The 20,954-nt window shown below is 52.3% G+C and overlaps 1 protein-coding gene across 2 annotated transcripts in view; it reads right to left on the reverse strand.

Moving 5' to 3' along the window:
• The window catches only part of LOC101528235 (small conductance calcium-activated potassium channel protein 3), a 218,587-nt gene that overhangs the window by 152,420 nt on the left and 45,213 nt on the right, over positions 1 to 20,954 (reverse strand). The window contains exon 1 of one of the 2 annotated variants that reach the window (XM_058660362.1): positions 15,770 to 16,171. The exons of the other annotated variant lie outside the window; for it this stretch is intronic. The gene's annotated coding sequence lies outside the window, so the exon portion shown is untranslated. Of the gene's footprint in view, positions 1 to 15,769; positions 16,172 to 20,954 lie in introns of those variants that run through there. 2 annotated transcript variants of the gene reach the window in all.

Consider the following 20,954-nt stretch of genomic DNA (forward strand, 5'->3'; position numbering starts at 1 on the left):
CTTATGGCAGGTACCGCTTCAAACCGCCAGCCCCCCGACGGTCAGGGATGCACACTCGGGCAGGGCGGTGAGAAGGAGGCACAGAGGGTCTTTCCTAAGGAAGGGGTGCTATGCCTCGGGATGAGGAAAAACCGGTTATATTAATGGCAGCATCCACTCGGCAGCGGCACACGTGTCATCCAGGTAGGTAGACCCTACAGGCACCCAAGGAGCTGAGCAGTGCGTGCCCACTTTACTCAGATCACCGTTGTCCAGGCAGGTCAGGGCCGCCAAGGAATCCACTCCTGCCGACGCTGGGTGGGTAAAACTCGACAGGGTGCTTGCGATACATGCGAGCAGGTGCCTGTGATTTCCAACCCTCACATCCGCCCTATGAAAATGATGTCACCATTATCCTCTTACAGATGAAGCACTATCTTTTTTTTTTAATGCAACGCTCAAGCCTGAGGAGCTTGCCAGATGTTGTCCAGCTTGTGGTCAAACGTGCTGACTTGACTTCAGTTTAGGCCACTATCTCTCCTACACTCTCACCTAGCAGTTCAGCGCAAAGTAGTCATTCAACAAATATCACTGAAGAAATGGGTAGAAAAGAGCCAAAGAGAAGGTGTTTGGGAAAAAAACAGGCTCCTCAAGGCAAGATGTACACAGAGGACCATGGCCCAGCCCCCACTTCCAGCTGCTGGAGGTGGGGTCACCAAAGTCTGGCAGGAAGAGACCCCCCCAACAGGGTCCTCCTGGCCTGGTTTGCTCCCAGGGAGCTCCAAGAGTCAGCTAGGAACAGCTGCTGGCCTCAGGTGCGGAATCATCACCATCAAGTATTTATTAAGCTCCCACTGTGTGCACAGGAGGTTCCAAAGGGATGGGGCAAGACTCGGATGTTTCCATTTTTAACTTCAGCGATCAGAGAAGAGGACCTCCCCCACCTATCCCAGGACTGTAAGTGGCAGGTGTCTCTCTGTCCAGTTCTGGAGTCCCCATCACCCCCTGGTCTCTATCCAGTGCCTGCCCTAGATGGAAGAGGGAACAGGGGCGAGCCATGCACACACACATAGAAACATGGATATGGATGCCTCGTGTGTGTGTGTGTGTGTGTGTGTGTGTGTGTGCATGTGGGCATGGCGTGAGCACCCACCGGCTCATGCACACTCACCCAGCGAGCTCCAGAAGCACCTGTCCCAATGCGCAGCTCAGTTGATATTGACTGACCATCTCCAGCAATGGAGTCACCGCCGCCCCCCCATACACACACACACAGTGCAAGCCTGGGCCCCTCCCCAGATCGCCCAAAGGCCACACAGCCCAGCACACTCGATCTCCCTTTCTGTCGTCCTGACTCCCTGCCTCCCCTTTGGTTCAAGGCTCCAGATCACAATGTGGGCTTCATGATTTCCTCATAAATTAGCATTAATACGTCGTTAGCCGAGGTGAGCTGTCAGCATTCGTGTCCGGTGCTGGATTTAGCTTCCTGGGCTGTGAAAACTCAGCTTAGAGGTAGAGACTCCAAGGCCTGGGCACTTCTGTGCTCACTGCAGCCCCATCTCCTTCTCTACCCACCCTCCACCGCTACCACCACCACCCAGGGTCTACCTCCTGCCTCGGCTGGTCCTCCTGCTAGTGCCAAATAGCCCAAAGGGGCCACCCTGGGAGGGGAGCCACCTGAGATGCAGCTGGAGCTGAGGACCACATGGGCTGAAGCTCACACCCCCTCATCACAGCTACCTCCTCCCTCAAGCAGGGGGAGGTCGGTGCCCCTGGGTGGAGCATGGATGACGGAGCCAGGGCCAGGTTGGTGCCCTGGGATAGCTGTGTGACCAGAGATAACACATCCCCCACCCCAATCCTTGACTCCCTACTCTTCAAAATGGAAGCAATGGGGGTCCTACCTTCAGAGGCTTGGGGGGAAACTTGATGCTTGTGTCTGTCAGGGGCCTGGCCGGCCCCTCCCCCACCCACACCTTGTACACACAGCCCTGAGCCCCTCTGTGGTTTGCCTTAGACTGGCTGCACAGCTTGTGACAGCCCTCAGGGAATGTCTGTCCCCAAGTCCACACGGAGAGCTGCAAGCCAGCCACGGCCAGAGTGTTTACACCACAGAAGTCGGCACAGGGGGCAGATCGCAAACGTGGGCTGTCAGCCACACACCACACGTGGCTGCGGCAGCATCCATGGTCCTCTCTGGCCATGGGCCCACCACCCCCTTCCACACACCCGCCAGGCCTGCATTCTCCTCCCGCCCTCTCACCTGCGTCAACAGTGCCATTTGCTCACTGCGGGACCTTGGGGGCAGCTGCCAAGCCCCCAAGGCCTTTGATTTCCTGGGCTCCAGTGAGGCAGCACAGGTCAAGGTCTTGGTCCCTGGGAACTGAGTTGGCTGGGAACCGCTCCAACACGGGGGGCCAATGACTTCAGCTTTTCCACCCTGATTTGCAGACCCAACATCGCCCCTCCCCTCCACCACTGCCATCTTCAGCACCCATTGTCAGGAAGCACCGAGGCTTCCCCTAAGCCTCGGCTACAACCAACCACGACTACATGGGAGCCATCATCCCTTTTACAGAGGAGAAGATGGAGGCCTTAGAAAACCTACCTGCAATGAATGGGGCAGGTGTTTGGTCCAGCAACTCAGACATCATTTGTAGGGCTGGTGTTGTAGCACAGCAAGTGAAGCTGCTGCCTATAACACCAGTATCCCCTCTGGGGGCTGACTTGAATTCCAGCTGCTCTACTTTCCCATTCAGCTCCCCGCTAATGCACCTTGGAAAGCAGTGGAGGACAGCCCAAGGCCTTGAGCCCCTGCATCTGTGTGAGAGACCCTAAAGACACTCCTGATTCTTGGCTTCAATGTGGCCCAGCCCTTGCTGTTGCAGCCAATCAGGGAGTGACTGGATAGATGGAAGATTTCTCTCTTGCTCACTCTCTGTATTTCAAATACACTTTAAAAAGTAAAACCCAGAAAATCCTTTAAAAGTCTTGCCCTACAATCACTAACTAGTCGCCAGGGGGAATAGCTGGACTTAGACCCACATCCACACAGCTGCCAAGCTCAGACTCTGTGTCCCTAGACGTGGATGGGCAGAAATCAGTCTTCCTGTTTCTTCTTGAGCCTACCACATGACTCACAGAGTCAACCCTCCGAAACCCTCTGAAGACGAGTGCAGTCAGGGGAGGGGAGGATTCCTGGAGGAAGGAGCGGCAGCTCCCCAGACCACCCTCAGGTGAAAGACACATTAGTCCTCTGCAGGCTGCCAAGATGGAAACCAAGGGCATGCCAGCTGGGGTGGCCCTCGCTATGGCTGTACCCTCCTCCCAGCCTCATCCACACCACCTCTCTGTTAAGGTCCCAGTCTCACCAGCCTCTCACAGGTCGCCCATAAACCACGCTGCTTCACAGCTCCGTGCCCTCGCTCAGTCCATTCCTTCCTCCAGGTACACCCTTCCCTGACACTTTTACACCTGTGTTCCCCTTTGCACTAGAAGTCCACAGCTCTTCTTTCTAAGAAACCTCCCCTAACCCCCCGCCCAGGGTAGGCTGGGGGTTCTTCTGCTTGCCCCACACCTTAGCCAGAGATGCGTCTCTGGTTGGTAGCATGGCCGTCTTTGCCTTTGCCCAAAAGAGCACCCTCCCGGAGGACAGTGGTGTCTTCCTGGTCACACGATCTGCAGCTGTGCCATGCAAGGTGCAAAATGAATAGTAAGCCTGGCTTCATGTGTTGAACAGAACTGACTGGACTGGAGAACTGTGAGGGGTCATTTGGAGGCGGGTCAGACAAAGTCATGGTCCTTTTCACAACAAAAAAGTAAATGTGCCTGTCAGGAAAATCGTTGAAGGAGAAGAGGTGATTTCTAAGATAGCAACTTTAAAATGCCATAATCTATGGTCCATGGAATGTGCTGTCCCCAAAAGGTATAATTGGCTGGAAATAGGTTCAGGAAAGGTAATGATTCGTGGTTGATCTGCTGTCTTTCCCACACATGGTGTACCCTTGAAAGCAGAAAGGGGAAATCCAAGCACCGAGCAGGATGATTGGCCATGCACATGCTCATGTTAGGCTTCTCAGATGGGCAGGTGAATGGATAGTGGGTTGATGGACATGGGAGTGGATGGATGGTGGTGGGTGGATGGGTGGGTGGGTGGATGGATGGGTGGGAGGTGGATGTGTGAGTGAGTGGATGAGTGCATGGGTAAATGGATGGATGGATGGGTGGACGAGTGTGGGGCTAGACAAATGGTAGATGGGTGGGTGGGCCCATGGATGGGTGGATGTGGGTTTTCTGGAAAGCTCTGTGGTGTTTTAGGGCTACCTTTAACCTTCTAGGGATAGTATCAGATGATCCACTCTGCAGCAGGTGTTTAGCCTAGTGGTTAAGATGCCCACACTCCATGTGCAGTTACTTGGGATTGTGTCCTAGTACCAGCTCCTGACTCCAACTTCCTGCTAAGGCAGACCCTGCGAGGCAGGAGTGGTGGCTTAAGTGACTGAGTTCCTACCACCCACATGGGAGACCCGCCCTGAGATCCCTGACTCCAACTTTAAACATGTGGAGAATGAAACAAACCATGGGAGCTCACGCCTTCTCTGTTTTCTTGCCTCTCAAATAAATCCTTTTTAAAATTTATTTATTTGCAAATCAGAGTTACAGACAGACAGAAAGGGAGACATAGAGAGAGAGACAGAGACAGAGAGATCTTCCACCTGTTAATTCACTCTCCAGATGGCTGCAACAGCCAGGACTGGGCCAGGCCAAACACCAGGACCCAGGAACCTCTTCTGGATCTTCCACATGGGTGCAAACTCTTGAGCCATCCATCCTCTGCAGCTTTCTCAGGTCACTAGTGGGAGCAGATCAGCAGAACAGCAGCTGGGACTAGAATGGCACCCATAGGGTATGCCGGAGTCACAGGTGGCAGCTTTACCCACCACACCACAACACAGGCCTCTAAAATAATTTTTTAAAAAATATGAACCACATTGTTCCACAGATCCCAGCTGGTCAGCAGCAGCTGTGGGCTGGGCAGTTCAGTAGCCCACCCAGGTCCAGCGGTTGCTGGGTCCTTACCTAGTTCATCAGTACTCTAAGAATTTAAAAAGCCGCATCTGCATGGCACTTTCTAGTCTCTCCATTGCTCTCAGGTAAAACACCTCCTGGTACCTCCAGGCAGCCCTGGAAGGCGGGCTGGGGAGGGTCCGCTGCTCCACCCTCATCAAGCAAGTATGAGAAAAGCTTATGAATCCTTATAGAGAATGGAAGGGAAAGTCCTCAGACATCATATGACCCCAGCCCGCTCCTGGGAATGTACCCAAGAGAAAGGGAACAGCACGTGAGAACCACCCATGTTTATAGCTAAGATACGAAACCAACCCAGACATCCATCAGCTGATAACTGAATAAAGAGGCCGTGATGTATATACATGATGGAATACTATGCAGCCATAAAAAAGAAGGAAATCCTGTCTTTCACAACAAAATGAACGCAGGTGGAGATCGTTATGCTGAGTGCAATAAACCAGTCCCAAAAGACAAATGTCCTATGTGTTTCCTGATCTGAGATAATCAATAGAGAGAGTACAAGAACTATAATGTATCTGAGTGAAGTGGGCACCCTGAGGTTTGATTGTTGTTTATTTCTGAGGAAATCCTTATTACTTGATGAATTATTTTACTTAGTGGAGGGGTAAGCTTCTGGCTATAAAGATACCCGAAAGCATGTCATCGTAAAAAATCAAAAAATGAAAAACAAGCAAGGGAGGAGCAAGGAGAGTGGAAAGGATCACTGTGTTCTTAAAACCGTACTTATGGGACATGTGGAATCTGTTCCTGGGAAAATAGGGAGGGGAGGGAAAGAGGGAGGGGGCAGAGAGAAAGGGAGAGGGAGGAAGGGGGAATAAAGGGAGGGAGAGGAAGATGAAGGACGGGAGGAGGGAGGGGAAGAGAAGCAGGAAGGGGAGCGGGAGAGGAGGAGGGTGAGACGGTGGGAGGAAGGGAGCGAGGGAAGAAGAAGAAAGTGGAGAGGAAGGAGCAGAGATTCGTTCAAGGTCACCAGTGGGCCATGGATTTGCGGGGGGGGGGGGAGGCGTCTGTGCTCTTTGCCTAAGCATGCTGCCTCGAGGGCCTTGCCAGCCATCCCCTTCCATTTCTGGAGGGCCTACTGTGTGTCCAGCCCTACTAGGGTGCCCAGCGTGGGTCCTGCTGCTCTAGCCCTCCCACCTCTGCTCCTGTGCTCTGGTCCCATGTTGGCATCCCGGCCTGCAGCCCCCCGACCACGTAAGTATGTCTCTCTAGGAACACAATTGTCTCTTTCTGTTGCATGCAGTCTCTTCTCCTTGCTTCCAATACAAGCCATCAGCTCCTTGATGACAGGAGCTCTGGTGTAAACCATAGCACACACACACATACACATACACATACACAGAGCACATATTCTACACACGACACACGTGCACCTGCACCCATGCTATAAGCACGATCCCTGAGAACGGAGGTGACCTTTCAGCATCCTTTGACGCCATGGACACATCACTTGCTCCTCACCTGCTCCCTGGCCACCTGGGAGGCCGACTGGCAGGTGTAGGTCCCTCCTCTCTCTTTCTCTCTCTGAACCCCTGTGTGTCTGGACACTGGGCGAGGTCTCTTCCAACTGACACGCGTCTAGCACTGGCCGAGCCTTTGCCATCCAAGCAGTGGGCCGGGGCCTCAGCAGTTCCTTCCTGCCTCCAGGCCACACACCAGCAGCCCCTGCAGACACCTGGGGGTGCGGGTGATTCTCCAGGGCCTCACAGAACCCCGCTGTGCTGCCGGGGATGAACAGCAATTCTGGCACCTTGCCTTCCCCGCACCTCTTCCCTGCCCAGACCACTTCCAGAGGGCCTACGCTGTGTAGGTGGCTCTGGGGATCAGATGAAAAAACTTCCCATTTCTACTGATAAAAAACTAAGTCGTATTTCAGGAAGGTGGTTGGGTTGCTCTTGTTTGCTGGGGCCACACCATGAGCCAAGCCAGCTGGGCTGCTTAGAACACACCAACAACAGGGAGGGTGTCCAGAGACCCCAACACCCAGCAAGTCACATGGCTTCATGGCTCCCCCACCACAACAACACTACCAGGTTTTTATTTTTTTCATTCATTTGATTTTTACCTACTGCAAAATCAGAGGCACATCTCTCATCCACTGGGTCATTCCCCAAATGTCCCCAACGGCCAGCACCTGGGCCAGGCCAATGCCAGCATCCTAGAACTCCAGTTGGGTCAGCCAGGTGGGTGTGCAAGGAACCAGATACTTGAGCCATCACCTGCTAGCTCGTCAGCAAGAAGCTGACACCGGAAGCTGAGCTGGGAGTGGCATCCAGGCACTCCAATGCAGGAAGTGGGCATTCCAAGCAGCCTCTCCACGGCCCTGTCAACGCCCCCCACCCCTGTGCCCCTTCCATGGCTTCCCAGTGGGGACTTGCTGTCTGGCAAGGTTTTAAATGACAGATGCTCAGAATGTGTCCACAAAAAGACCTGGGAAAGGAGCCCTGGGTGCCCGTGGTCTGCACCACCACACCTGCCAGGCTCCCAGGGAGCGGGAGGAGGGGTACACATTTTGCAAGCTCTGAGGCACTGCCTGGGCAGACCAGGCAAGCACCAGGGTCTGTGCCCAGGGAAGGTCCCTACAACCACCACGCACCCACCCATACACACACACACGCCCAGTAGCCAGGCTCCAGGGTATGGGGAGGTCTCCAGGTCTGTGCACTTGGGCCAGTGGGCCCTGGGTTCGGGTGTCAGGGAGGGAGTATACTCTCTCCCAGGCCTGCACTGCAGGGCACCAGCCCTCAGACACTCAGCTTCCCTCTGCAGGATTTTTGCCTATTTTGCTCTGTCCCCAGGGCCTGACGCAGCACCTGCCACACAGCATGTTCTCAATCAAGTCTGTGGGACACAACAGGCTTCCTGGACACGGACCCAAAAAACTCAGAGAAGAAAAGTCTCTAGCAGCTCTCCAAACCCAGACAGGCACCTGCAACTGCCCAAGCCAGGAGCCCGGACCCTCATAGAAGGACAAGACTCACAGAGGCCAGGACACGAGACCCTCCTGCGTTTGCAGCCTGCCGCCGCCGCCATCACCACCGCCCAGGGATAGAGAGGGCCTCCAGGTTCCAGGACCCTGCACCCCCACCTCCGCCTCCAACATTGCGCCCCCAGCAGGGGCAGAAGGGCAGATGCGGGTTTGCGAGGAGTGTGGCGCCCTCTGCTGGCCGCACATGCGCATCGCTTTGCAAACGCAAAGGGAGATCCACCCCACTCCCCGCCCTGCTTCCCCAACCCCGCTCAGCCCAACCTTATCCTGGGGCCTGGACCTTCTGTCTCTGTCTCGCAGGACCAGGCCTTGTGGATGCTGGACAGAGCCGCCTGCGTATGGCTGGCTGCGTTGGGTTGTCCTAACCCTGTTGTGTGGTGTGAGGTGATAAGCTGTTGAGGGAGGGGTCGGCCAGGAGCCCCAGGGCGGCCTCAGGGTTCATCCTGCTGACAGGAGATCTGCCAGCGTGGGAGGTGACCTGCCCGAGTGAGTTAAAGTCAACACTGGGATCCCACCCCCTTGGCCGCTCCTAAAGATCTTTCAGGCCCATGTTTCCTCCCTCTAGACTCACCCCACACCCACAGGAGGATAGAAGCTGGCTCTCCTCACCACGTGCACAGAAGCCCCAAGGCCCGGAACCCCAGGCCTGCTATCAATAATGCAGAGGGCGGCCCTGCCTCCTCCCTGCCTTCCAGCTCTCTCCATGCAGGTGAAATCGGAGGGTTGCTATGGACACTGCCGCGCGCTCTCCCTCCTCAGCAATAAGCCGGAGCTGACCCTCCCTGCTGGAGTCCAAACCCTAATTGCTAAGCCTCTGAAACAGCCAGGGTGCGGTGCAGAAGGCAGGCGCAGGAGTCCACCGCCCGAGGATTACAGGAGCAGAAGCGGGGGAGGGGAAGGAGAGAGTGACAAGATGGAAATCATCTACAGTTGGAAGCCACAAGCTCGACCTGAGTCAGTTGATTGACAAAACCAACGTCGATTGGAACAGCACGAGGAAGAACAAGGGCACCCTAACGAGCTCCCTGTCCCATCAGACACTTAATCACTGGACCAGCGTCCCTGGGCATGGGATGCTGCCTGGCCCCCTACACGTAAGCAGTGCCTACGGGAGAAGCCTGCCTCACTCTCACTCTTACATAACAGCATGGGGAAGAGAGAACGTGCCCCTCCCCAGCCACTCTGAGCTGGACTCCAGCAGCTTTGCTGGCCACCGCCAACCAGGTTGGTACCACCCCTGCTGGTCTCCTCACCTCCCAGAACCTTAGTACCTTCAGGAACACCCACTCAGAGGGACTGGGACATTGTCACTGCAGCTCTGTCCCACTTGGGGATTAGTCACCTGATGCTATGGTTGCCCATCTACACACAAGGTCCCTGGAATCAGAGGATCCCCCACACAGCTCTAGCTGTGGATCCCAGCACATGGGAAGGCCCGTGTGGATCATCCCAAACCATGAGCCCACACTGCTGGTTTTGCCCTCCTGGGCCCGGTGGTCACCACAGACCCGCACAGAGTGGGCAGAGAGGAGAGCACGCTGGGCCTGGTGGCTGCCAAGGCCCTTTGGAGGTGGCGCCCGACTCACTGGGCACCTACCGCCTGGAGGTGCCAGGGCGCAGCCCTCAGGAAGGCAGGGCAAGCTGTGCATCTCACGCCCACCCTGGAGGAAGGGATGAACAGCCACGGGGAGGGTCAGCCCCTGTCACAAGACTCAGGAGCTAGATGTGCACATACGTGTATGCACACGTGTGTGTCTGGGTGTGTGCTCTCATCTTTGACTGTGGTATCCAAACTCACACAGGGCTTGCATACAACCTAGACAGTCCCTCCCCACCCGCCCCCCACCCAAGGCCTTTCCATCTCTTCTAGCTGACGAACTATGTGGTGCAATGAAAAGAAATCTACTTTACAGAGAAAGCGACCTACAACCCTGTGTTTAGCAGCACAATTCACAATAGTGAAGACATAGAAACAACCCAGATGCCCATCAACAAAGGAATGGATAAAGAAACTGTGGTACATCTACCCCATGGAATATTACTCAGCCATTAAAAAGAATGAAATATTACTGTTGGCAACAGAATGCTCCCTGTTGGATATCATTATGCTTAGTGAAATAAACCAGTTTCAGAAGGACAATTTTAATATGTCGTCTCTGCTGTAAGACAACCAGTAAGTGAAGTACAACATATATACACATGTACATGAATATGTAAATTTATATTTGTTATGTATATACATATATGTGAACTATACAAGGGAGATTAGCATATCAGCAAATAAGTGTCTCTATCCCCAAATAAAAACAGGACCTCCACGTGACAATACTAGATTTTCTAACTTTGCCTATACTTCGCAGGCCATGACAGTTAACTATAAGAAGGTTACATTTGGGCCAGGTGGCATGGCCTAGCGGCTAAAGTCCTCGCCTTGAAAACCCCGGGATCCCATATGGGCGCCGGTTCTAATCCCGACAGCTCCACTTCCCATCCAGCTCCCTGCTTGTGGCCTGGGAAAGCAGTCGAGGATGGCCCAATGCACTGGGACACTGCACCCGCGTGGGAGACCTGGAAGAGGTTCCAGGTTCCCGGCTTCAGATCGGCGCGCATCGGCCTGTTGCGGCTCACTTGGGGAGTGAATCATCGGACGGAAGATCTTCCTCTCTGTCTCTCCTCCTCTGTGTATATCTGGCTGTAATAAAATGAGTAAATCTTTAAAAAAAAAAAAAAAAAAAGAAGGTTACATTTGTAACCTGCACTGAGGGACTGACTATACTATTGTGCTAACACGGGGAAAGGGAAAATTATTGCATTTCATTGTATGACATCATTTCATAGGCTCTGAGGTTCCCCCAACCCCTCCCTATGCATGGGGCATGGAATCCCTATTCTTATAAAACTGCACCATGGAAAATAATAAATACAGAATCACTAGAGAACAAACGCCTGGTACAGAGTGACATCACAGAGAGAGCTATGACCACTGTGCTGTTTAGGGAGCAGCAAACAAGGGGGAGGGTGGCTACCTGTGCCATGCAGGCACTATTTCTCCTTTTTTAATTATTTTTTTCTTTTTTGACTATTTTTTAAAGGATCTCTCTCTCTAGTTACAGAGAGAGAGAGAGAGAGAGAAATCTTTATCCGCTGTTTCATTCCCCTTAAGGCTGTAACAGTGGGAGCTAAGCTGATTGGAAGCCAGGAGCCAGGAGCTTCTTCCAGGTCTCCAAAGTAGGTGCAGGGTCCCAAGGCTTTGGGCAGTCCTTGACTGCTTTCCCAGGCCACAAGCAGGGAGCTGGATTAGAAGCGGAGCTGCCGGTGTACAAATCAGCACCCACATGGGATGCCGATGCGGGCAGGCAGAGGATTAGCCTGTTACAGCACCACACCAATCTCTCTTTGAATATTTTCAATCTGAGGCTTGTTGGACCCACAGACGCAGAGGTGCAAAGGCCAACTGCATGTTGAAACAGACACACAGTGCAGGTATGCCTGCGCACCTGTGTGCACTCACCTGTATGTGCTAACTGTAACAGGGCTGGGAAAAACATGGAGGGAAACATTTCTAAGCTCCTCGCCCATGTACGCATCTGTGTGTGTGTGTGTGTGTGTGTGTGTGTGTGTGTGTGTGTGTGTTCCATTTCACAAAGAGAAACAGACCCAGACAGGCCTGGACACTTGCCCAAGGACCCAGGGCTTTGCCTCCGACCCCCTTCTTGGCTGTGTGCCAGCAGGGCGTTTGCAAATCATGCCTCTGAATGGAGGTTTCCGTTGGAGGCCAGTCATCTCTAGAAGCCTGCTTGCCAGATGCAAGCTGCTACTCCAGCAGGGAGCTCTCCCCTCCGGTCCCCCTCCTCCTGCCTACCCCTCCCCTGCCCCCTCCCCTCCCTCCTGCTCCCCTCTGCCCTGCCCTGTGCTGCTTCGAACAGCTTCCAAGGCTGTTCTCAAGGCCAATTTTAGGACCAGTGGCTGCTCCAGCAGCCCCCTCCCTCTTCCCAGACAGGCCTCCTCAGGGGCTTTGGTGACAAATGTTGACCTTCCTTTCTTCACGCAGCGTCTTGGGTCCCTCTGCAAACCAGGCATTAAGCCTCCTCGTGGCTGGCAAAACAGCCAGGGAGAAAAGGCTGCAGGTACCTGCCGATGGCTAACTGCTTCTCTTACCAGAGCCCCGGGCCCATCAGGAGGGCTGGAGGAGAGGGAACACACACACACAAGGCTGGGGGCAGGCCCGATACCCTGCGACAGCTGCTGCGGCAGTGCTAGCTTTGACTCTCATGGGGAGGGTGATAAGCTCTGTATCCTTCCAGGGGAGGTGAGAGCCCACTCTCGCCCATTCCATGGTCCCTGCCTCAGTCCCACCCATCTTTGCTGATGGCACCGAGGTTGTAGGAGACCTGAGAGGCTGTGGGAAATCTCAAGGAGGCACTAGTACAAAAGGTGGGAACTTTCCAGAACAGATTGCCATGGACAAGCAAGCAGCCAGCAGCTCCTGCTTCAGGAAGAGCTGGGCCCCTGGTGCCATGATTGGCACAGAACTGGACACTAGGAGGTACCCTGGGAGAGGCCAAGTTATAGAGAGATTGGGAGAGAGAGACCTTCTGCCTGTTGGCTCACCCCCCTCCCCTCCACCCCCTGTTAATGGCCACAATAGCCAGATCTGGACCAAGTTCAAGCCAGGAGCCAAAAACTCCACAGGGAGCTCTCCCACATGGAGGACAGGGACCCAAGCTATCCTGGGCCAGCTTCTGTTGGCTCCCCAGGTGCATTGGCAGGGAGCTGGATAGGAAGTAGAGCAGCCTGGTCCTGAACCATCACCCTGATATGGGGTGTTTAATTCACTGTGGCACATCCCAGCCCGCTACCTTTACTTTTCATCCCTCTGACATGAAGGTGTTCCGCTGACTCAGAAGGGTGGTAGGGATCGAGATGCCAGATGCTCTGAATCCAATGATCTCAGCCCGTGCCACCTGCTTCCAAGCAGCCTGTGCTAGGAGTTCTGGGCACAGGTGAAGTTCAAGGGTACCCTGTCCAGCCTGGACAGGCCCCAGCATCTCTGCAGCTCACTCCCACTTGAAAGGTCCCTAGTGAGAATTCAAAATCACACAATGCCCTCAAAGTGTCTCAGTCGTGCTTAGCCCAGGCTGCCCTGAGGGTGGGAGGTGACGTTCTGCCCTGGCCATTCGGAAGCGGGCAAGCAGCTTTGCCAAGGAGTGCACCAGCAGGAACGGTGAGACACGGGTCTCCACGTGGCAGTCTGTCAGCCACTCCAGGAAAGTGACACTGGGGGAGGCTCAGAAAGTCAATGATTCAAAGCAGGTTCAGGATTCTCTGCTGTTTTCAATTATCCACAGCCCTCATCACCATGGAGAATGGGGAATTGGGTGTCTTCGCCTCCCCCTCAATGCTGCTGCTGCTGCTGACATGAGAGACATGATTTGTTCTCAGAGCAACTGTGGGTAAAAGGACTTAGTGTAAACTCCCCCAGCCCCCAAATGTCACTAAACAGTTCTCCGTGCCTGGCACCCCTGGATCCCTGTAAAAATAGTGGCCAGATAAACACATCCAAGCAGAAGGGAGCCACTGCTACCTCCTGGGCACCCATATCACAACCAGGACTCCCTCCAGCCTGGCAGACTAGGAGATGCCTGCCCACGGCTAGTCCTCGCCATGATGCAGATGCCGGGTGCACAGCTGAGGCTCCTGTCCCAGCAGTTAGTCCCCAGCTTTTGTTCTGAGATCTCAGACCTGCCCATCCCAGGCCTCCCCGTCTCTACCTGCCGAGACTCAAGACACGCCCCAGTTGCCAGTAAAGAAATCCCAGCTCAAGAGCTCAAAGGCAAGGATAGGTGTCAGCCCCCATGCTGGGGTAGAGCAGCTCCCGGATTCAGTGCCAGAAACAAGGGTTCGTTCTCTCTACTTACCCTCAGCGTGCTGGCCACCAGAGGCCGCACTTACACACTCCCTGTCACCCCTTCCAAACCCAGGGGGCTGCACCCCTGTCCTGGCTCTGTGACAATTAGGGGCCCTGTCGCTGGACCTGCCTCATATCACCCCGGTCAAGGTTACTAGGTCAGGGGTGAGCGTTTGATGCACTGGTTAAAATGCTGTTTGGGCTGCCTGCACCCCACAGAGGAGTGGCCTGGGTTCCAGTCTCTGTTCCACTTGCCATTCCAGCTTCCTTGTTGGTGTGCACTCAAAGGGGCAGTAGGTGACAGCTCATGTGCCTGGGTCCCTGCCACCCACGTGGGAGATCCAGACAAATTCTCAGCTCCCGCATTTGGCCTGGCCTTGTCCCTGGCTGTTGCAAGCACTTGGGAAGGGAACCAGAAGATGGGCGTTCTCTCTCTCTCTCTTTCAAATACAAAACTTATTCCAGATGTATTTATTTGAAAGGCAGAGCTAAACAGAGAGGATAGACAGAGAGAAAAAGATCTTCCATCCACTGATATTACTCCCGCAATGGCTGCAATGAATGGGACTGGGTCAGGCTGAAGCTGGGGCCCAGGAGCTTCTTTCAAATCTCCCACAGGGACCCAGGAGTCCAAGGACTTCAGCCATCTTCACTTCAAGATGTATAAGCCGAGAGCTGGATTGGAAGTGGAGCAACCAGTGCCTACATGAGATGCGCATTGCAGGTGGCAGCTTAACCACAACACTGATCCCATTATATTTATATATAATACATAATATTATATATACATAATACATGATGTATATTATATAATATATAATACATGCTCAGACTTACACCAAGCACTACCAAGGGACTGGGAGCACCATGTGGGCTGCATTGGAACTTGGCCTCCTTAGAAACAAATGCAGTCCAAAGAAAGGAGCATGGGGATGGGCAGGGAGGAACCTAAAGAAAGACGGATTTGGGGGGTAGTTGTTAGCACCTGCGAAAACTGGAGCTGCACCTACAGCACCCATCAAGGCAGCCAGAATGCAAATGCGCCTCACCCCAAGGGTTCCTGCCCCAGTGTGGACCCAAGGTGGTTGGGAGCCAGCCCCACCCTTGCCCTGTGGCCCATCTTATCTGAGATGGATTGAGGCCCTGGCTCACATCATAATGGGAACCTGCTGGCCTTATTGTGAGCTTATCAGAAGGACACACATCACTGACTTCATTACAGAGATTCGGGACAGAAATCTTATTACAGATTGGTTCCTTCCCATACCAGAGCAGCGGGTGCTCCGGTGAACCTTAGCAGGTGACGCCGGTGCTGCCAATGCCCAACACAGCACTGCCAGGGCTGTTCATTTCCTGCAGGAAGCCTGATGACTATCTGGCAGGAGCAGTTTCAGCTTGAGGAGGGACCACGTGTGCAAGCCAGACAGAGAGAGGCCTTTGTGTTCTCACACTGCAGACCCAGATCCTTGTCATTGAACGAGGCGAGTCAAGTTCAAAGCCTCCCACTTACCGTGCCCTCCCAAATACCCACAAAGGCATGAGAGACACCAGGGGTGACTTCAAGATAGACAAGAGATGGGATTGTAAGGGTGGGGAGACAGGGAGAGAGACAGAGAAAGCAGAACCACAGAGGAACATTCCAAAGGGCAGAGAGAGGCAGAGAAGGAGACCAAGTGATTAGAGAGAAGGAAAGAGATGGACAGACAGGGAAACAGAGAGAGAGAGAGGAGAAGCAGGAAGGAGAGATGGGGTGGAAGGAGGCGCAGCAGAGCAGGACACAAGGGACGCCCCCCCACACTCACTTTTCCAAGCTCACGTGACCGCTTCCAGGTACCAATCCCCCCGGGCCAGCATCCCAGCGTCTGTGGGAGGACAGAGCGCTAGGGCTCTTGCTTGTTCTCCCAGCTCAACAGGATCCAGATGTTTCCAGTTCCTGGATCGGGTGGCACAGGTCAAAGGGGTCCCTGTTCCAAGGGGTCTTAAGGGCAGCAGGGCTCCCAGGCGTTCTTCCGGCATGGTGAGTTCAGTTCTGCGCACTCAGCACCTTGTCCCACTTTCCTGGCCGGATCTATAAAGAACCCGTTGACTTCCCTGGTGGCACGCAGGCCAGCCTCTCCAAACAGAAGGCCCTCAAGGGCATGGGCTCCTCTCCCCTCGATCTGCTTAGCCTTGAGGACTCATTCACAGTCCTTGGTGGCCACTGTTCAAAGGGTCCTCCAATGGGAGGCCTTTTCTGGTCATTGTTATGTCATCCAAACTGATACACTTGTGCCCCAATCCCTTCCACCCCCAACTGGCAACTACTATCTGGACCCAGGCCGGGAACATAGTAGGAGCTCCAGAAATCTTTGTCAGCTCCTATGATGAACCAGTGAGAGATAAATGAATCTACCTCCCTGGACCAGGAACTGCTCGGCTTGTGTGGAATCCATTTGACCCACAGCGCTTGGGTGCAAAAGAGCACAGGGCGCTTCAGTCTAGCTCGTGCCCATCAGTGCAAGGTGCACAGGTAGGGACATAACTGCTCTGCCACCAGGCTCTTACAGGAACAGGCAGCGTTCATGTATGTACTTTTCTGAATTGTCACAGTACTTACTCATACCAAAAGTCTGAAATTTAAAACACACACACAGAGAAACAAAGATTTCATACAATCCCCTACACTAGGTATTGTCAATATTCAAGGTATAGGGGCAGTGCTGTGACACAGCACATTAAGCCACAATCTGCAATGCTGGCCTCCCATAGTGGAATACAGGTTGGAATCCCGGTTGCTCCACTTCTGATCCAGCTCCCTGTTGATGAGCCTAGGAAAGCAGCTGAAGATGGCTTAGGTGCTTGGGCCCCTGCCATCCACGTGAAAGACCTGGGTGGAGTTCCAGGCTCCTGGCTTCAGCCTGGCTCATCCCTGGTCATGCTCCCACTTGGGGAGTGAATCAGTGGATGGAAAGTCTTTCTGTCTCTCCCTCTCCTTTCTGACATTCTGCCTTTAAAATAAATAAATTTTTAAAAAATTCAATGCATCCCAATCTAACAATGCATTGTATTTTCCTTACACAATTGAGATTACAATTATGTACATGGGTTCTTGTGCAACTACAGTTCATGTGCACCTAATTTTACGTCCTTATTAAAGTTATCACAGACACAATAAAGCATCTTATTAACACATCGACATATTTCCACATTTTAAAATATATTTTTATTTTATTTATTGGAGAGGCAAAGAAAGAAAAAGAGAGAGCTTCCCAATCACTCTGAAAATGCCAACAGTAGAGGTGGCAAGTGGGGAAGGGTGGGAACTCCATCCAGGTCTCCCAGATGGGTGACAGGAGGGCAAGGACTCAAGTCTCTCAGTGTCCTCAACCTGCATGTGCCTCTGCCCTCATCAGAGTCCCCATTTGTCCACAACAACTCCACCCCCTTTACTTTCCATCTCTCTTTGCAAAAGCATGCCCCACTCCTTCCAACGGACTCCACAGCCCTCAAATTCACCCTTCACGGTGACCCTTGCAAGGTGCAGTTCTGATACTGCTGCTTAAAATCCCAGAATGACCCGCCTGGCATGATAGCATAGTGGCTAAAGTCCTTTCCTTGAATGTACCAAGATCCCATACGGGCACCGGTTCTCATCCCGGCACCCCACTTCCAATCCAGCTCCCTGCTTGTGGCTTGGAAAAGCAGTTGAGGACAGCCCAAGGCCTTGGGACCCTACACCCATGTGGGAGACCTGGAAAAAGCTCCTGACTCCTGGCTTCAGATCAGCTCAGCACCGGCCATTGCAGCCGCTTAGAGAGTCAATCAGTAGACAGAGGATCTTCCTTTCTGTCTCTCCTCCTCTCTGTATATTTGACTTTCCAATAAAAATAAATAATTTTTTTTTAATCCCAGAATGACATCCCAGAGCTCTCAGAATGAACTCCAAGTCCTGCTCCATTTGGCTCCAAACGCTGAAGGGATTGACCCCACTGCCTGTCTGCATCATCCACTCTGGCTCCTTGTGGCTCCTGCTGGTTCCTCTCAGCTACCCTAGGAAACTCGGCCATGAAAGTCATCTGCCTCACTATGTAACCGCTTGCACCGCCAACCATGGAGTTCCTGGCTTCAGCCAGGTGACTGCAACTTTCAATGAGCAATGGTTTGTTGAAAATGTTTTCTTTAGGATTGTTTTTTTGTATTCTCTTAACCATGAAGTAAAAATGAAATAATTGGATATTGTGCCAAAGCTTGTGATGATTTGTGTATAAATAAAGAAGGCAACTTTTCTGAGTTGTCCATTATGAGCATCAAAAAAAAAAAAAAAAAAAAAAAAGAAAGTCATCTGCCAGGAAGATCACCAACACCCCCCACTCTTGTCTTTCCTGGGTCACCAGCTCCTCCCCCTGGAAGCTCCAGAAAAGCACAGTGCTCCCCAGAAAAGCATTGTCCCACTGTCGTCCCCCCTCTTTCTCTCAGACTGACTGCCTTTGAAGCAAATAAATATGTAAAGCTGCATGAAGGTGACAGCAGAAAGATGGAAAGAGGCAGTGTTTCATACCTTCACTGGGTTGTTAGACAACTCCGGAGCTGCCCTCCTTCCCATCTTCTGCTTCTGTGGACTTTCTCAATGGCTGACCCGTGTGCTCAGCCAGCTTGGGTTGGGTCTCTTATTTGCAGGCAACATCACCATCATCAACCCAGAGGACAAGAAGGGACATCCTGATACCTGTCAGGAGAGCCATAGGAAAGACTGCAACAGCGTGCATCTTGTGGAAGATACAGGTGTGGCTGAGATGCCCGGGGGATAAAGTGCATGACACGGGGAGAGCGGGATTCGAAGAGGAAGGCAGCACAGGGTTCTAGGAAAAGCAACAAAGAGTAAGCCAAAGAGGAGAAACTAACATAGGAGACCTAGAGTAGCTACAAACAAAAAAGGACAGGAAAAGAGCATCAAAAGCCCAAGGACAAGGGGTGATCAACCGCACCCCAATCCCAGAGAGAGGAAGATAAGGACGCCAGAGCTCCCTTCGCCGCAAGAGCTCACCAAAGACATTCTCAGAAGCTGAACCAGTAGAGTGGGTGAAAGGGAGAGGGGCGGGAACTTGACTGAAGTAGGACAGAGACAATCAGAAGTTAAGTAGAGCTGACAGGGCGTTCCTGACTCTCAGGATTACACCTGGGAAAGTGAGAAGAAAATGTAAAGGGGATGCATAATAACTTACCCCAAAAATGTTGGTTGAAACAACTAACATTTACAATCACTGCATTTGACGGTCAGGAATTCTGGATGGTTCTGATGTCATGAAGTTGCAGTCGAAATGTCAGCTGGGTTTATGTTTAAGTCTTTTTCTCTGTTTCACGTTCTCTTCAGATTCACTAATATCTTCTACTGTGCTGTAGCTTCCTAATCTGCTGTTAAGCCCACCAAATATACTTTACTCACAGCAAGCAGTGAACTTCAAGGTATTATTAAGGTCTCAGTAAACAAACAAACAAAAAAAAAGCTTGGAGGGGATGGGCATTTGGCTTGGCATTTAAGATGCCAGTTGAGGCACCTGCATCCTATATTGCAATGCCCAGGTTCAAGTTCTGGCTCTGCTCTCAATTCTTACTTACTGCTAATGCACATACATGTGGAATACCAGGATAGAACCCTGCACTCTGACGTGGCCCAGCTCAAGCTGTTGTGAACATATGCATAGTGAATCAGCAACTGTAAATAAGCTTTCTTGCTTCCCTCTTTCTCTCTCTCTCTCTCTCTACACACAGACACACACACAGCCTGCCATAATACATAAGTAAGGAATTTTTAAAATGTATTTAAAGATAGGCCAGCATTATAGCACAACAGGTTAAGCTGCCACCTGCAACACTAACATCCCATTTGGGCACAGGTTTGAGTCCCAGCTGCTCCATTTTCCATCCAGCTCCCTGCTAATGCACCTGGGAAAGCCCAAGTGCTTTGAATGACGTAGTAAGCCTAGAAGAAACACCTGGTTGCAGGTTTCGCTTTGATCCAGGCCCAGCCGTTACAGGCATTTGTCAAGTGAAACAATGGATTGAAAATCCTTCTCCCTCTTTCAGTAACTCTGCCTTTCAAGTCAAAAAAATCTTTCAAGTCAATAAATTTTTAAGAAGTAAAGTCCCAGCAGATCCACTTTTGATCCAGTTCCTTACTTATGGCCCAAGTCCTTGGGACTCTGCAACTGCTTGGGAGAACCAGAAGAGGCTCCTGGATTCAGATTGGCTCAGCAATGGCAGTGGTGAATATCTAGGGAGTAAATCGGCAGTTGAAACATCTCTCGCTCACTCTCTCCTTTTCTCTGTAAAATTCACATTTCCAATAAAAGTAAATATTTTTGTTAAAAAAAGTTATTCGATGTATGTGCATACAGATGCTAGGATTATCATATTAATTGCACGAAACATTAATCAAGCTAATTGTCTTGCTTTTCTGATAAATAATTTTGGATAAAACATTAGGCAACTTTGTCATGCTAATTTTTTTTTTTTTTAAGATTTTATTATTATTGGAAAGCCGGATATACAGAGAGGAGGAGAGACAGAGAGGAAGATCTTCCATCCGATGTTTCACTCCCCAAGTGAGCCGCAATGGGCCGGTACACGCCGATCCGAAGCCGGGACCAGGAACCTCTTCCGGGTCTCCCACGCGGATGCAGTGTCCCAAAGCCTTGGGCCATCCTCGACTGCTTTCCCAGGCCACAAGCAGGGAGCTGGGTGGGAAGCGGGGCTGCCAAGATTAGAACTGGCGCCCATGTGGGATCCCGGGCGTGCAAGGCAAGGACCTTAACCACTATGCTATCGTGCTTGGCCCCTTAATCTATTTCTTAAAGATTTTTTAAATGTTTTAAAATACTTTATTAAATTAGCATGACAGGGCCCGGCGGCGTGGCCTAGCAGCTAAAGTCCTCGCCTTGAACGCCCTGGGATCCCATATGGGCGCCGGTTCTAATCCCGGCAGCTCCACTTCCCAGCCAGCTCCCTGCT

Source organism: Ochotona princeps, chromosome 2, assembly GCF_030435755.1.
Source record: "Ochotona princeps isolate mOchPri1 chromosome 2, mOchPri1.hap1, whole genome shotgun sequence".
Taxonomy (NCBI): Eukaryota; Metazoa; Chordata; class Mammalia; order Lagomorpha; family Ochotonidae; genus Ochotona; species Ochotona princeps.